The sequence below is a fragment of the Anser brachyrhynchus genome (assembly GCF_964034855.1).
Source record: "Anser brachyrhynchus genome assembly, chromosome: 3".
NCBI lineage: Eukaryota > Metazoa > Chordata > Aves > Anseriformes > Anatidae > Anser > Anser brachyrhynchus.
Window position 1 is genome coordinate 124,454,642 of NC_137696.1, and position 17,368 is coordinate 124,472,009.

The 17,368-nt window shown below is 49.2% G+C and overlaps 1 protein-coding gene across 6 annotated transcripts in view; it reads right to left on the bottom strand.

Annotated features, from left to right (window-relative positions):
• Positions 1-17,368, bottom strand: part of EXTL3 (exostosin like glycosyltransferase 3) — a 131,807-nt gene that overhangs the window by 102,891 nt on the left and 11,548 nt on the right. Inside the window, exon 2 of one of the 6 annotated variants that reach the window (XM_080587818.1) lies at positions 9,590-9,679. The exons of 2 other annotated variants lie outside the window; for them this stretch is intronic. The gene's annotated coding sequence lies outside the window, so the exon portion shown is untranslated. Of the gene's footprint in view, positions 1-4,797; positions 4,891-8,363; positions 8,704-8,724; positions 9,474-9,589; positions 9,680-17,368 lie in introns of those variants that run through there. 3 more of the 6 variants (XM_080587813.1, XM_080587812.1, XM_080587816.1) reach the window with 3 other exon arrangements.

Genomic DNA, 17,368 nt, shown 5'->3' on the forward strand with positions numbered 1-17,368 from the left:
GGTTGGACCCGATGGTCTCTGGAGGTCCCTTCCAACCCCTACAGCTCTGTGATCTCCACTGCCTGCCCTCCTGCTCCACCGGGACAGTTCTTTGTAGGCTCATTTTCACCTGAGCCAGGCAGGTCTCTGTGGGTGCAATATTGCTTCTCAACATTTCGCAGAACCCAATTTTGTACCTCTTCTCCACCACTTGTTTCCACGGGGCTTCCTCTCGTGCACCCGAAGGACCAGGCTCTCTCCACATAGCTTTGAGAAACGAGGAGCAGCAGGCAAATGCTGTGTGAAACCTCTCGGTTGACCCTCTGATCTCAAGAAGGGCCAGATTTTAGATAGGAAAGGGGAGGAACACCAGACAAGATGCCTCAGAAGGGTTAAAGAAGAAGCCGTTGGGCTGGTCCCCAGGAACGGCAGGTTTTCTGCAGCCACACAGTTCATGTGAAGCAAGGTCTAAAGCATTTGACGTTTTCAGACATACCGATCCCACGGTGGCCTCTGACCACAACCCAGCGCATCCAAGGAACGAGATTTTACGAGGCTTTAGCTAAAGCCTTGCAAAACAAATAAACAGATCCTAAACCTGGCACGGTTCTGTAGCTTAATCATGTTACAACTTAAGCTAAAAACAAAATATAGTGACAAAAACCCAGAGCTCTTTCATTGTCACAGCTCTAGACGTTCAAGAATGAAGTGAGGATGTTCTCCGTAGATCGAAAAAAAAATAAAAAGCAATATTTTGAATAATGGGCAAGCAAGGACAAGCAGTTTGGGCTCCAAGAAAAGCATCTCCATGAGAAAAAAACCAACAAAGTTTAAGAAAAACGCCATCTGCGGAAGTGCTGTTAAAGATAGCTTGCTCTTTGCAATAGCCAGAGCTGCAATAAACACGGAGGAACGGGCTTTGCTGTCAGAACGTAATTAAAAAAGAAACCAACAACAAAACAGCTCCATTCCCTTCTACACGCACTCAGCCAGGGGCTGCTCTGGGAGACAGTCAAGCAAACTAATTTCCACTCTGAGATTCCAAAAGGTCACTGCGAACAATTACCGAAATGCAATCCCGCAAGCAACACACGCCTTCCCTTTTTTTTTAATCTAACGAAGTGTCTTTACAGCTCTGGTTGTTACGTGGATCAAGGAACAAGATCAAGGAGCGCGCAGCCAGTTAAATAAGGATACGGCTACCAGGGAACCATCAAAGCTGCGTTTTAAAGCAAGGAGGCTACACCGCTGCGCGTTTCCTCTTCTTCTCCCTCTCCTTTTGCACGAGGCTGGTTCCCAAAGCAGATCTCATCTGCTGTTAAACTGGGGCCAGAACGAAGACATTCCTTGCCATGTATGGGAAATAAGGGAGATTATTAATTTCACTTCTCATCACAGAAGAGCAAAAGTCGGAGCCAGGAGGCCTCGGGATAAGAAGCCAGGCAATGAGAAGAAGCGCCCAAACCTCGGAAGATTCGCACCAGCACCACGCGCCTTTCCGCTCGTCCCTCTGCCAAGCGGCCTCCAAAACGGGGCGTTTTCTTCTTTTAGTGCCACTCCGGTCCCCGTTAACAGGGACTGCGTGTGGCAGCACAGCCCCGTGCCCCCCGGCAGCACGCAGGGCCTGAAAAAGGAGCATCCTCCTACTCCAGTGACCTTCCTTCTTTTGAGAAGCAGCAACAGGCCGGCTCCTACCAGGCAGCCATCCTGCACGGCCTCGCGGCAGCGAAACTCGGCACGCCGGAGCGTCAAAAACACAGAAATCCTCCCAAACGAGCGGTCTCCTCCTCCGGCACCGCCAGCGTTTGCATCTCAGGTCTTCGGAGAGCCAGGTTAGGCTGGAGACAGGAATATCCTGCAGCGGGGTAATTAAGACAGCAAGCTGACGGTGAGAAAAGGCAGGGAAGGGTGCCCAGCAACCTCCCCCCGGGGCCTAAAAGGGGAAGGAAAAAGCAAACAGAAAAAGAACAGGAGCAGTTTGCCTCTGGGTTAGCAACGCTGAGTCTCCTCGTCATGGAAATGGCAGGGACTGGGAGAGGGACAGGGCCCGAGGCCACCTCCTCCAGCAGCCAGGGGATGGGTTTGGTCCAAGCCCTCCCTCGATAGGCGCACAGGAGATTGAAGGAAACAGGCTAAGAACAGGCCCAGGGCCAGCACAGCAGGGAGCGAGACACCCCTGCAAAGCAGCAAGAAACGTTCACAATTCCAGTTTTGAGAAGAGGAAACTCGCTCTTTTGATAAAGCCAACCCCATTCCCTTTGTCAAACCGCGGCCACTTTCTGTCCCGGAGTCAGGACCCAGCGGGATCGCCGCGCCGGCGCACGTGTTATCGCAGAGGCGTACGGAAACCGCCCCGAGATCTGTCTCGAGACCGCACGCCGCTCCTCCAAGGCGAGGGAATGATCCGAAGGCACGAGTCCGCGCAGAGCCCGGCTCGCCCCTGGGTAAACGGCTCCGAAAGACGCTCCGGGCCTTGCTGCGGGAGTAACGCCGCCCCAAAAGCGAGCTCAGGAACGACGCAAAAACATTTCCCTGACACCTCCTTCGACAAGGAAGAGGTAATTGCGCAGCTCGGCCGTTCTAATCAAGATCGTCCTCGTATTTTTCAGAGTTATTTGCGGAGGAGGAGCAGGTCTGGTTCCTCAAGGAGAAAAATTAGCTCGTGGACCAAGCCCTGAGACACCTGCCAGCTCCAGCTCCTAACTAACCGCACCCCTGAGACACTTGCAGGAGCCTTGGCGCCGTTCATCACTGCCACGGAGTGAAAACAAAGCCGGCAGACCCCGGGGGCAAGCGTGAGGAACCAAAGGTAGGAGTTCTTTCAACCTTTTTATTACTTATTAGCATTAAATCTCGTTTGTTAACAGCTCTGAGATTCACATCACCGCCGCCACTTGGCACACGGTACCGACTCGGGGGTTTTCCACGAAGCGGGGACCTGTTGCACGGAGAGGGGTCGTGGGAAGCAACAAAGCCGAGCTCCTGGGGTGCCTCGAACCCCACCTGCTCCCCCAGCACGGCGCCGCGCCCCACTCCTCGCGGGAGCACCAAAATATCCACCACCTGGGGCTTCAGTTTCTCCTCTCCACAAGACCATCGCAAGGACAGCTCTTCCCTCCCGCCGCGTCCTTGTTTTTGTTTGAGAGCTCGCGAGGGAAGGCTTAACAGCGGCTAATTATTGTCAGCCGCCACAGTAATTAGTGGCAGCCTCCCAGGGCAGCCATCTCAGGCTGCTTTGCCCATCGCTGGCTCCTCCTCGAGCCCCACGTGAAAATCAAGGTGCGGCAGGTAGGCGGCGGATTCATTTACCGAGCTCTTCCCAGGAGAGACGCCTAAGGGAAGAAATATCTTCCCAAAACAACGCACGGTCAGTTTGGGGTTGTTTTTTTTTAAGCTTTGTGTTTGTTTTTTTAAACCATCTGCTGCGGGACTGCTATCTTTATGAATAATCTGAGGACGGTGTCAGCCCGCTCGCTGACTTACGCTGTTAGACGCTCGGTGCATTTCTGGGAGTCGGTGGGCGCCCGCCTCGCGTGTTATCTCCGGCCAGCAGCTTCCCTCTAAACGAGGAAGAGAAGGATTACGCTGCCCTGCCTCCTGCCCACCTGCTGGTTACACATCACGGCTTTGATGTCATTACTTCGCCGATACCACAGGATTTCGGCCTCTTTACGCACAGAACCTTGCGAGTTTCCCTAGCGAGTTCAGGCCAGCTCTGCTTAGACATCACCGAGCCCTTAAAAGAAACCCAGGGAGCAGCTCACGCCACCGCTCCGCAAGTTTAGGCTCCGAGGCTCCCCCACTTGCTTGGCAGCTCTTCTCGTCACAAGCTCCAGCACTTCCACGCCAACCTTTCCCGGGCGTCATCTGCGTGGCAGCAGCCCTCCGCCAACACGGTCCCGAACACAGCGCTTCCCACCGCGTGCCTGCGGAGCAGGCCTGTGATAAAACGACCTCCTCCTGCCCGGAACAGGAACGCCGAAAGACGCGTACGGATTTCATCCCGAGGCACTCGAGGACAGGGTAAAGCAAAGCACGCCTTCGCACCGGAGAACCGAGACGTGTTGATGGGACCACATAGCGGAGGGTGTTGATGGTTTTAATTGCCTTAATATAAGCAAAGGACCCCATTTCTACACTAATCACAGAGTTGTAGGGGTTGGAAGGGACCTCCAGAGACATCGGGTCCAACCCCCCTGCCAAAGCAGGTTCCCTAGAGCAGGCTGCCCAGGCAGGCGTCCAGACGGGCCTTGAATGTCTCCAGAGAAGGAGACCCCACAACCTCCCTGGGCAGCCTGTCCCAGCGCTCCGTCACCCTCACCGGGAAGAAGTTCTTCCGCATGGTGGTGCGGAACTGCCTGGGCTCCATTTTGTGGCCATTGCCCCTTGTCCTGTCCCCACAGAGCACTGAAAAGAGGTTGGCCAAATCCCTCTGTCTCCCACACTTCAGGTGTTTATAAACATTGCTAAGATCCCCTCTCAGGCTTCTCTTCTCCAGGCTGAACAGACCCAAAAGTTGCCAGACAAACCCATCATCTGTTTGACTGGACTTAGGAAGTACTCGACCTGCGATAAAGTGTCCCCTAAGGAAGGCAACAGATGCGTGGAACAACTTATTTCCTGCTCAATGACATTTCGGCTTTCAAATAAATCGAATTCACTTTCAAACGAGTTCATAGATGACCAAAACGCTGGCACGGAATTGAGATGACACACGTAGCTCCACAATCCCTTCGTGCAGCACGAAAAGGCTGGCACAAAGCTCATCCTACAGAGCCAGGTGTCAGAACCAGCTCGTGAGCACAGCAGCACCCTTACCAAGATGAGACAGGAGCGGGATCAATCTGCAGGCTGCCTGCACTGCCAGCATCCCCGAGAAGAGCGTCGGATGGGAAGACACCTGTAAGTATCCTGAATCAGGAAGAGAAGCGTTTTATGAAACGAGGCAGGGAAAAGGCTAACCAGCTGGAAACTCTGCAGAAAAAAAAAGAAGGAAGCGTTACCTACACAGCGGGAAAGGTTATTTAGGATTTCGTATTAGAAGAAACCTACGAGGGTTTCCTACGTTCATGGGTTAAGCCCACGTCCTGCTTTCAGGCGGTCGTTTGCACCTGTAGAAAAATGACGGCCGGTTTCTTCATGTGTCAAAACTCACGGAAGGGGAAGGAAGGGCAGGGGATAGGCAGAAAAAAAAAAACATCCACACCCGACTCCATGCGACGAGATCCCAACCTTTAAAGAAACCGGTAGGATGGGCAGAAGTCCTGAGACTAATTAAAACCACTTCACAAGTTTCCCAGGGAGCTTTTACATCAAACCAACAGATAATCTCTAGTCCCTAATGGGAGTCTTAGGGTTCCCTCCCCCCAGAGGGGCAGAAAACGTTAATTTTCTTGATTTATGAGTCTCAATTCTCTGTATTTCAATCAGTTTCGTTAACAAGAGAAAGGCCATTTCACAGTTTCAACTGCACGTATCAACACAGCCTTGAGAAACCTACTGCCAGTCACCACGAGACGGGGGGGCAAATGCCAGCAGAGGGAGCACAGCACACCTATGCACTTTATTTATTTAGATTTATATATATATATATATATATAAATAAATAAATATATAAAGATATTGGAACTTTCTTTATAATTAGAATAATCTTGCAGGGATTGTCCAAGAATTGTAGCAAGTCAAGCTACAAAACATGCTTTCAAAAAACCATTTGTGACAGATTAGTCAGCCCTCTAAAACTGCTCTCGCTTGGTAATGGGCATTAATTAACTAATAGCAACGATCTGAGAAAAATGGGGAGTTCGATTTGCCCTTCAAGGCCTGCAACTGCTGTGTACTGACATCAATTCACCTGGTTGGCCAGCACTCAAGGCTTCCTACACCCGGGCAATGCAGGGATCGATGAGCTGTAAGCCACGGAGCCGTACGTGCTTCTGTCTTCATCCTTCCTAACAAGCCCCAAAACCTCAAATTGGCTTTGCACCTCTTTGCAGGCAGCATCCACCAACATCCACCTGATTTGCATCTGAGAATCAGACGTCTAGGCTGCAGGAGCCAACTCAACCACGGCAATCACCGGTAAACAGTACTTTAAAGTCTTCTCCAAGGAGAAAAAACCGTGGGCTCCGCTTTTGAGGATACGTCTAAATTGCAACCACAGCGCTGCAGGCGTACTCAGCCCAGCCAGCATCAGCATGGGTTGTATGAGGCAGCTGGACATCCCAGCTGCGTATCCCAAATCCCACGTGAATGCTACCCCTGCATACTAGCAGAGAGACTCCTACCTGCCTTAAATTGTCACATGCTTAAGCGTGCATATGAATACCACCTGTCTTTTTCTCAAGGAAACATGAAAACCACACGTATTTTGCTTGCTAGGTGGTTAGGACATAAGGATCCCAACCTGGGTTAGAATTAATATGTTAAAGTAACAGCAAAAAATCCAACCTGGGTTAAAATCTCAGCGTTAGGAACTGCTTCACAACGTTCAGTCTGTTCCTGAGCCAAGGAGGGGTATTTAGCACAGGTAACAGGTAGGGAAGGGAGACAACAAGAACCAGGAAAACCAATCTGCTGTTGAGACTGGATCCAAAGATTGCGAGGTCCCTTCCACTTCTGTTTTCCTGGGGGGTTTCCAAAGCAGAAAGGTTGCCTCTGGACTAGGAACCAACCCGCATTTGACTGCTGTGATCTTGCCTTCAAACAGCCGGCACGCGCGGTTAGCTGCACTTCCCACCCCAGTGAAATCGTTGTGGGAAGGAGAGGGAATGCCCTGGGAAAACAGGCAAGGCAGCTGGGATGGGTGACAGCAGTCGAACAGCAAGGAGGAAAATCAGGCAGCGGGGGGGGGGAGAACAAATACACAGACAGAAGAAAAAGAGACAAACTCTAAAGAAAACGTAAGATTTTCATGGGATTTCAAAGCTTAATAGTTGTGGAAAACAGACTCAAGATGGTGTCTAGCTCCCCATGTGCAAGCAAGCCCTGGGAACGCTTCAACACCATTTAAATCCTTGTCTGAACAGTCCCGGAGATCCACGCTACAAACATTGCACGGAAGACGATGATCTCTCCCATCCCACCTTAGCAGCACAAGAACAGCCTTCCAATTTTGCAGTTTATCACTGAGAAACAGCCTAAACCACAGCAGTCCAACAACCACGTTTTTCTTGTTTTTTGTATCTGCTGCTTTTGCTCTGATTTACCAACTGCCAAAAGCCGTCCTCACGTGCAAACGAACACGAGAGCTAACAGTCTCCGCTTGCAAAATTAGAGAACTTCAGAAAACTATTTTGGACTTCCCTTCTGCAAAAAGACAGAGAGGAGTTCGAGGGCTGTCAGTACCACAGCCGAGCTGCCAGAGGAATTTGGCTGTACCGGGCTCAAATGAAGGCAGTCAATTACCCCTGCTCCGGGATCTCTTAACACTGAACTGAACCGATGCAAAGTCTGATTTCTGGAAAGAAAAACCCGAAAAGAGACATCGCAAAGTCGTATCTGAACACGGGTAAAGCCGCGCGTAACACCAGGACCCGTGGGTGGCACGTGAGGTTAGGGGATTTGTGAGGGGAAAACACTTCTCCCACCCCCACATAATCACACTGCAGCCCATTTGTGATTAATAGAAAGAGGTTTTAGGATTATTCATCGCTTGATGAAGCGTGACAACGTACAAAACACATTCCACGTGACACAGTACCTCAGATACATGACAAACACCGATCAAAACACGCCTGTGACAGACTCTGGCACCTCACACACGCAGATTTCTCCCCAAAAACAGATAGTTGCCTGCATGTGACACCCACTTCAGGAAACAGACTTATTTAATCTCCATTTTTTTACAGATTAAATGGCCTCACGGCACAGAAACCAGCAATTTTCAAGCCAAACTACCCAATGAGGCCACCGGCCCACACGAGCTACGAATTTTGACAACGCGGCAGCGGAGCAGCACCTCTCTGAAGGACACTGTGCTTTAGTGAACCTTTAATACTAATTTAATACTAATTTAACCACTTCTGGCCCCTTCAGACAAAACTGTTTCCTTGGGGACCAGCACAACTGGGTGTCACGCAGGCGGCGGTAATGCGTTAACCGACATTAATGTAGTTTAATTCCACTAATTTAGTTTAATTCCACTATTCAGCGGGATTTTTTATTAGGGAGAGACCCCTACATTTTAGGGGAGAAGAGCTGGAAAAATAACATTTTAAAATAACTAAAAAAAAAAACAAAAACCAAGGATACCCCCCCCCCCCCCCAAAAAGCCCTCAGGGGCCGTGCCCCCGGACTGTACCACTCCCCTCACACGCCCTGCCCCGCCATGGGGGGGGATCAACGCCCCCCCGCCCCCCGGTACGTGGTACGGTCCAGCCTACCTCTCGGCGCCCTCGCTGCGCCCTCCCGGCGGAGCCGCGGGGCCGGCGGGGGGCGGGGGGAGCCGCGGCCCCTGTCTCGCTTTGCCCCCGCCCTGCCCTGCCCCGCTCCCCCCCCGGCCCCCCCCGCCGTCGGCGCGCAGTTGGTTCGTTCCGAGCGGCCGGCCGGGTTTCTCCCCTTAGACCGCCGGCTCCCTCACGTCTTCGGCCATTTCCGACCGGACCGGCGGAAGTTGCCGAAGTGGCGGCGGAACTTAACGGGCTGAGCCGAAGGGCCGGCGGAGATAGCCGAAGCGCTGGCGGAACTTGCCGAAGGGCTTTAGGGAGCAAGGAACGCGAAGGAGGAGGCCGCTCCGGAAACTACCGAGAATTGCCGAAGCGCCCCGGCTCTGCTCCGTCACAAGGCGAAGTGCCCGAGGCCGGAGAGCTCCCGGCCGCTCCACAGCCGCCCGCTGCCGGCGCCGAGCGGGGCGGCCGGCCGAGGCGGAGCGCTGGCCCTTTAAATGGTGGAGGGGGCGGAGCGGCGCCTCCCTCCCTCCCCTGAGGTGGGCGCCGGCCAGTGCGCATGCGCGCTGCGCCCAGGCGCTTTTCCCGCCTAAAGGTGGGCGCGAGGGGACGCCGTGAGGGGACGGGGTCCTGTCAGTGCCTGGCATGGCCCCCGCGGCCCCAGCTGTGACCCAGCAGCCCCCAGCTGTGACCCAGTAGTCCACAGTTGTGCTCCACTAGCCACCAGCTGTGCCCCACTAGCCCCCAATTGTGCCCCAGCAGCCACCCACTGTACCCCAATAGACACCAGTTGTGCCCCAGTAAGCCACCAGCTGTGCCCTAGCAGCCCCCAGTTGTGCCCTGGTAACGCCCAGTTGTGCTCCAGCAGCCACCCATTGTACCCAAATAGCCACCAGCTGTGTCCCAGTAGCCCCCAGTTGTGCCCCAGCAGCCACTGATTGTACCCCAATAGCCAGCAGTTGTGCGCCACCAGCCACCAATCATGCCCCAAGCAGCCCCCAGTCATGCTCCAGCAGCCACAGGTTGTGCCCCAGCAGCTACCCATTGTACCCCAGTAGCCACCAGTTGTGCCCCAGAAACCTCCAGTTGTGCCCCAGTAGGCACCAGTTGCGCACCAGCAGCCACCGATCATGCCCCACAAGCCCCCAGTTGTGCCCCAGAAGCACCCAGCTGTGCCCCAGCACCCCTGTGAGGCAGAAGGTGCACACATGGAGCTCAGTCACCCCTCGGCTCTGTGGTCAAAACTCCACTGGGACTGCAAAGGTTGCCATCAACCCCTGGAGATATATATAGGTGGTTTCTGGTAAAAGGGCCTGTGAAAATAAGTATATGCTGAGATGCTGATACAGAGATGTAAAAGTGATTACAGACCCTGCTTACTGGTACTACACCATCACCACCGATTTCCTTTCATTACCAAGTTACATCAAGGTCCAATCTGGACAGTTTGCATTAATATCACAAATTATGACTCAATCTGGACAAAAGAGGTTTAAATACTATAGCGGTGTAAAACGTCATTCGTGGTTTTAACCTTTGTTTTCTGACTAAACAGCATTTACGCTGACAACAGCATTAACGCTGTTAAGTAAGAGCAGCTATGTAAAATGTAGGCTGACAAGTACCAAACATAGCAAAAGATGGTGACTGAAACAAAAGATTTAGAAAAAAAAAATAAAAATCAGTGAGGAAATACAGGGGAGAAAAAAGGCAAGTGATGGTGCCAGTTATCATCTTACAAGAAAGCCAAGCCAAACGGAGCTTCAGTACTTTTTATTATTTTATGCACTTTCATTTTGCATATATATTGGGGCCCCTTGAGAGGCAATCCTATCTACTGGAATCAAGTCTCACCCCAAAGCACCCAAATTGACAACTTTTGGGGGACTAAAGAATGTGACAGAAGAAATGAGGTTTTATCTCCATAGGAGTGCGTAGGGTGGCAACTGTAGCGTGTCTCCAGGAATCTCAGCTTTAATAAAACATGAGCACTTGAAAGCTGCAAGAAACCACTTTTCCACCGCTCTGCACTTTTTAACAGTCATTTAACACATGTGTAAAGAAACTAACTTTTATACCAAGATGAAAAAACCGTAGGGGGTGAGGGGGAGAGCAGGTCTACCTGTTGTTAAAGAATACAAAGGGAAATCTCACAAACGGAATGTGTGTACAAAAGGGCAGGCATAGGTACTGCACGTTCAAAGGATCTCACAAACAATATTTTATATATTCCAGGAAAAAGAAGACAGATTATTAAGGCATTTCCCAGTATAAAGGCAAGGTTATCACCCAAACTGCTGGACACAGCCTTGTTGTCCCAGCACACTCGTGTACCGACACCTGCCATGACATGAGGTGACGCTGTCCATCCTGCTCTACCTGGAGTTCTGCTCGAGGATGCGAGGTGACAATAAATCCCTTCAGGGCCTGGCTGAGGAAGAAATACAGTTGGAGAACTTGTATGTCAGGACACAAGGCGAGAGACCAATTCTTATCCCGGCTCCCAAAAGGAAACAAGCTCTCAGGAACAGCAGCCAGCATGGCAAATGCTTCTTTCAAAGTAGTCTCAAAGCTGCTACACATTACATTGATGTAGGCAGCTTCAGATTCAAACCCCTTCTCCATGTACTGACCCCTTCTTATTCCAATGCAATAGGAGCTCAGCATAAAAGGGGAGTTTTCCGTTTCCCTCCCATCGAGCTAAAACTCCTCAGCTGCCTTACGTGTATCCCAACAGAAATATTATCGTGTTCAAACATCCTCATTTCCCACCCTTTCTGCTATCAAGGCTTTTGTTTTCTTACAGCCTGCTCATACACTATATCCAAGAGCACACGTAAGGTATTACCTCAGAAATGGATCCTAATGGGCAGTCTCTAAGCTGCGATGAGTAACAGTTTAAACAAATATAAGTTGCATGACTCCTTTCCTAGCAGAGGAAATGTGGTGAGGGTCTGTGCTGGCACGCACCCCAGGAGTGGGAAGAAATACTGTCCGTCAGAGGCTATAGGGTAAAGCCAAAATCTAAGAAAAACTGGCTTCATTATTCCCTCTGCTCACAGAACAACTTATTTAGACACCTGTGTATAATTTCATGCTGGCAATCTCCCTTGTGTTACCTTTTAAGTAGCTCTACAGTTGGCAGCTGCAATTTAATACAGTGGATGCCACCACTCCTTTGTGTCCTCTTTTTCTCTATTTCAATAGTCCGCACTTGACCTCTTTCCCTCACCTTCACCAAATTCCCCCTCTCATCCCACTCGTGGTTCTCGCATCCAACACACCGATGTTTCCTCTGTGCTATAAATTACATCGAGTCATTTCAAGCAGGTATTAAGGAGTTTCAGAGCCAGCCAACACACAGATCCATGGCACGCTTCCATGGCCTGGAATAAACCTCAGAAAAACATCCGTTGATCCTCAAGAGAACAACAGTCGGAGGGGAGGACCCTGAACTTTCATCCTTTCCCTACTTATGGGCCTTTTGGTAAACCTTTTTTTTTTAACTTCTTTCTCCTCCCTTCCACAGGAGGCGGCACCAAAACCTGAACATCTGTGGATTTCATGAGTTTTGTGGATTTGGACTGCACTCTTAACCTCAGACATTCCCATCAGATTTCATAGGATTCAGTCGCTTGTTAGCCCCCAGGGTGCTGTAGGTGCTAAACAGGTAATAAACATCTCTCAGCCCCTATGGAACAACTACACCTACACGGCAAACCTAAATTTTCAAGCCTGCTGAGCCTCTGTCCGCTTTTGTCCATCAGATAACGCACGGCACACTTCACAAGAGAGGAAATCTTTATCTGGAATACTGGCCAAACTCCAGTTTAGGTAGTTACATTCTGATGATTTACAATCTCCCCTGCAGTTTTTAGTGGATATGGATTTTTTTTTCCCCTTACTTTATGTCCTAAAAGTAGTGGCCTGGTCCTGCTTATGCTGTTGAAGCAGTTGCCAGGCTTTGCAGTGTAAGTAGCTGCATTTCAGGGGTAGGCAACATTTAAATAAAGCACGTTACGTTGAAGACCCCATGGGCACAAAAAGTACTTCAACAATACACCCTACTGCTGGGCATAAAGCAAAGCAAGGGCTAGAGCATGTAGGGAAACTCAGCAAGAACCCGAATAATACTGGAATAGTAATAATAAACAATAAAAAAAGGGAAAAATTGGCATAAGAATGGACACATGGACATAAAGTGCAAAGACTTTTTCCTCCCAAATACTAATGCAGGCTTGGACCCAGCACAGCTCCAGCTGGAATCCGAAGAGCAAGGACAAGGAGCTCTCAGCGTCCTGCACAGGGAAAGCGGATCACGATGGCAGGAGAAAGTAAGTCTATAAACGCAGGGAAAGCTTTCAGCAAGGTGCTGGGGTGCTAGAGGACACTGCCTGGTAGTAAAAAGGAGTCAGGAAAAGAAATGTCCGTGCCCTTGTTACTGAAGGCCCATTTTACATAGCTACTTGAAAGAAAGAAAAATCGAGGCAAGAAATGGGGTAGAAGGTTTTGTTTTAAGGCGTAGTATTATGGATCACACTCAGAGTATGTCGAGTTGCACCGCCACACATTTTATTAAGAGCAAACATTCTAGATAAATTCATTAAATGACTGCATTATGCTTTGTTTAGAAACCCCTACATAACCACGCTATGTTATTATCTTCACGAGAACCACAGGGCCTAAAAGGGCAATTTTCATATTTCAGCAACAATGAAGTTAGGAGAGATTAGGACGGTGGTTACAAACAAACCGTGAGAGACCAGATGGCTCAGAGGATGGGTAATGAGACATGCAGCTTTCCCTCCTCCCACAGCGTGTCCCAGATCATTAGCGACTGAAAGCTGTTACTAGCACTGGGTGAGTATTTTTCACAAGTAGTTTATTGACCGAAACGTGGGTTCGCCCGTCCCCAAAACCACCGGCAAACCAAATTCCGTATGACGAGTCCCTCCAGGCTTTGGTGGAGCTCAATGGTGTGCAAGGATGAAGGCAGAGGGTGCTGTCTTCCTGCCCCACGTGCCCATAAACCACTCACAGCAATTCCACAGCAATTTTGTGGACCTAGCCCTGATTTCCTTTGCCTTTTTTACGGCTACCTAAAAAAATGAAATGCTTTGAGTCATTCAGAGTCACGACTCAGTCAGAGTGTGTGAATCAAGCCTAACCAGGTGAATTAACAGCAAGTTGTTACTCCCAGCAGCCTGCGTGACGGTGGTACCCATGGAAGAAAGGTGCTCCGCACAAGCCAATAAACAGGTGGGTTCATGGCACAGGAGTTTTTTGTACTGAATAACTCCTAGACTAAATTTGTACTAAATAACTCCAAGACTAAATACCCTGCTGAGCTCCTTTATCCGTCCTACAAAGGGTTATTCCTCTCCCATCCACACCTCGGCCCTTGTGGGATGTGCAGCAGGGAGAGCAAATTTGCCCGAACATGCTACGCTCATTTCTCTTTTTATCTAGACTTAGCTCTTATCACTCTAAAAGAAATAGATGAGTCACCCAGCATCAAAAAAAAAATATCTAAGATGTGTCTAAATAAAATTTATCTACAGAAATTTTTAAAAAAGCAAGTTAAGAGATGTTCATATCACAATGCTCCTGGAAATTTCAGTGACTATTAATAAAGATGGGCTTCGAAGCAGGAAGCAGCAACCCGGACTGGTGACAGCCAAGCAAAGACCACGCTGGATCTCAGCTACGATTGTGACACAATCCCTTGGTCAAAGCTCCTTCAGCGCCTGAGCCCTGCTGTGCCAAGGGCTCTGCCGCATTTCTGTAGAATTCCCGTGAATTCTTTAACCGCTACAGCTAACCATGCTTCCCTTCATCTCGGAACAGATGCTTTGAAGTTTTCCAGAGACACCCAAGAAAGAAGACACATCCAAATACCTAGACTACCCCCAAACTCCACCCTGGAACAGATGGCGAGGTTATAAATACAGAAGCATCTGGTAACTACTGGTATGAAAAAGCTGGCAAGCCATGGCTTATTCAGTTCTACTAAATATTCCGTAATTTGAACTATATTTAAACAGGAGTTAACAAGAAGCAATCGTTTCATTTGTATCTAGCAGAATCCCTAACCACCTACATGCTGGAACTGCAGCGGAGCTTGTGCATTACGCCCTCGTCTACCAAAAGCACTTTTTTTAATTAAGCATTCAGCAGTATTTAAACTCAAATTAAAAGCGACTGCAAAACAAGCCGCTCGGCCCCTCCTCGGTAAAGCACAAAAGCATCATTTTAAGCGTGTGCTCTGTTGCATCAAACAACCAGACTCGAGGCCACGAGTTTCCAGCACTTCAGCTCACCCTCGAGTCCGTGCAATTCGAGGGGCTTTGACAACCTGCCAGATTGCCGAGAGTGCTTCAAGAGACAGAAAACTCCGGGAACCGAGACTCCGCTGGCGCAGACCCGCGTGCTTAAGCCAGCTGTTTCATTTGTCCCCGGGTTCAGCTGCCACAGTGGAAACTGGAGATAATACTTCCTACATGACCGTTAGAAAAAGATCTGTTCGAAATTATAGTCAGGATATGTTGAGGAAGGCCAGTAAACACATACACATGGTGAAAAACACAAAAAACACCTCAAAACCCCAAAGCAAAGCCAGACCTGAGTGTGCACGCTACACATGTAACCCAAAACGTGCGATCCCAAAACGCTGCTTAAATAACGTTTTGGGACAATGCTGTGCAGCCGAGTGAATCAGCTGGGTTTGCTGGAAATCCAAAGCGATAGCATGCATGAAACGATCAGTCCGGATTAAAGTCACTTGGGGAAAAGGCTGCAAAAGGCTGTCTACCGGGATCGTGTTAGAGGTCCGCTGGAGACCCCACCGTCACGTTTGGATGTGTGCAGAGAGCCTTTTAAAATGACGAGAAAGAAATAGTCCTAGGAATTGGCTGATAAGGGAGCCTTAAATTCCAGATATAGAAGGAAGAACAAATACTAACAGCGGGGCCCTGCGAGCCCTGGATGTAAGAGCTGACAGACTTCCCCACAAAATAGGCGCTGAACAAACAGGAGGTGATGCTGCCGCAGACTTTTGGCAAATAGCGAGGATGTGATAATAAGAGCTGCTCGTGATCACTCAATTCAAGCCTCCTTTCCACAAATTGGTTCGGTTTAAGCAAAATCAAAGCGGGTCTGCGAGGTTTTCGGTTTCATAAAGGGAAGTTGAGGTAATTGACTGGTTTGTGAAGCTGACCGGGCTGCACGGCTGAAAGGCTCCAACGAGGTCTTGAAACCAAAGAACAAAAACCATCTGCCATTTGCATCCTGAATGAAGGAGCCGAATAAAAAGCACGCATGGGGATGCCAGGAGAACACACAGGCGATTACGGGCTCAAGCCCCCAGCCTTAATAAATGAGCTGCACCACCGCTCAGCCACGGCAGCACAGGACAGCAGCATTTCAACCAGCTCTGCGCAACACCTGAGCTAAAATTCAGAAATCTTTGTAAGCTGGAACGAACCTCCCCAGCCTGCGTTTGAGTGCCCATGTGCACATTGGGTGCTCTCAGCTGTAACAACGCGGCACACCATCAACGCCAGCCCCCTCCAGCCAGGGGTCCTTGCAAATTGCAGAGGGCTCCACGCAGGATTTCTCCGTTTTGGGACGAAGGACTGGAGCAAGCAGCACTCGGGGAAGCCATGGCATCAGCCGCACACAAGCCTCGAGGACAGAGTATGAATGGAAACATAAAAGGCATGGAAATATGGAGCGTAAAACGCGCCACCAGATCAAAGTTACGTTGTGCTAAAATAACTCGGCACCTGCCTTCGATAAAATAACGAGGCTCTTTGGCCAAAAAGGCATTCGATCTTATTTATTGGGATTTTAGCAAAGCGGCAAGAAATCTGGGGAATTATTGGTAGAGGGGGGAAATGGGGATCAATAAAGAGAACGACAAGATCAATAAGAAACTCTAGCGAGCACTAAGTGCTGCAGGTTTTTTAGAAAGCATCATTACAAAGTTAAATAATAATAAATGTCATCTTTTTAAGCACAATCTATTTCAAGGCCTAAATTTACTATAAGGTACCAAAATGATTTAAATTGGAAAATATACATATATATATATATATATATATATCTCTAAGCACGACAGGCCTGCTGCCAAAAATCGACCACTAAAATAGGGAAACAGTTGCCAACTGTGCTTTTTTGCAGGGCAGAAAGGATACTTTCTTCTTTCCACAGCTCACTCAGTTCTATTATTAGTGCATTAGAAATGCAGAAACCAACTCAAAGCTGAATCATTTTGCAAATATTTTTTTTAAACAAAAACTTTTTAGCTTTTTTTCCTCTCACCTGCAGGATCCTTAAGTATATTTGCAAAAGTGCGGGACAGAAATCCTGAGCCTGATCCCTTAATGCTGAAGTCAACGTCATTGCATAATGCCATTAATACATTTATCAGGCTCCATCTTCACAGCAATCAGGTTTTTAGCCCGTTACACAATTCCCATTAGAAGGCTATTCAAGAGCCTCACTTGGTTTGAGGCTCATTCTGCTCATTTCCAGCCTTAACATATTCAGAGCTGTTTGTTCTTGTGCCTGAATTGTCATTTAACTTAAATGACTCTTCTCCCTCTCTGGTGTTTATGGGAGTGTATTTATAGAGAAGGAATATCATTTTTCTCTGCCTTTTTTTGTCACTGGCTTACCATCCCAGCTCCCCTAATGGGGTTGTGAAGCAGCTGCTCTGTTCTCCAGATCATTTCCAGCAGACACCCTTCCCCTGCGCGGCCAAGGAGCACAGAGTACGTTTTAAACAATACCTCACTAACACCTTCTGCAGTGGCCTTCACATTTCATTATCCCTAATGGAAATAATTTGGATGACAAACGTGATCCCGGTACGTATCCTTGGCACCGGTACATCACAGTTCTCCTATCCTATACGGCCCAGTTCCAATATAGGAAAACCCTACTTTGCATCCGAGCTTGCGCTATGTCCCCTTAACACAAACAGTCCTGAACTCATTCAT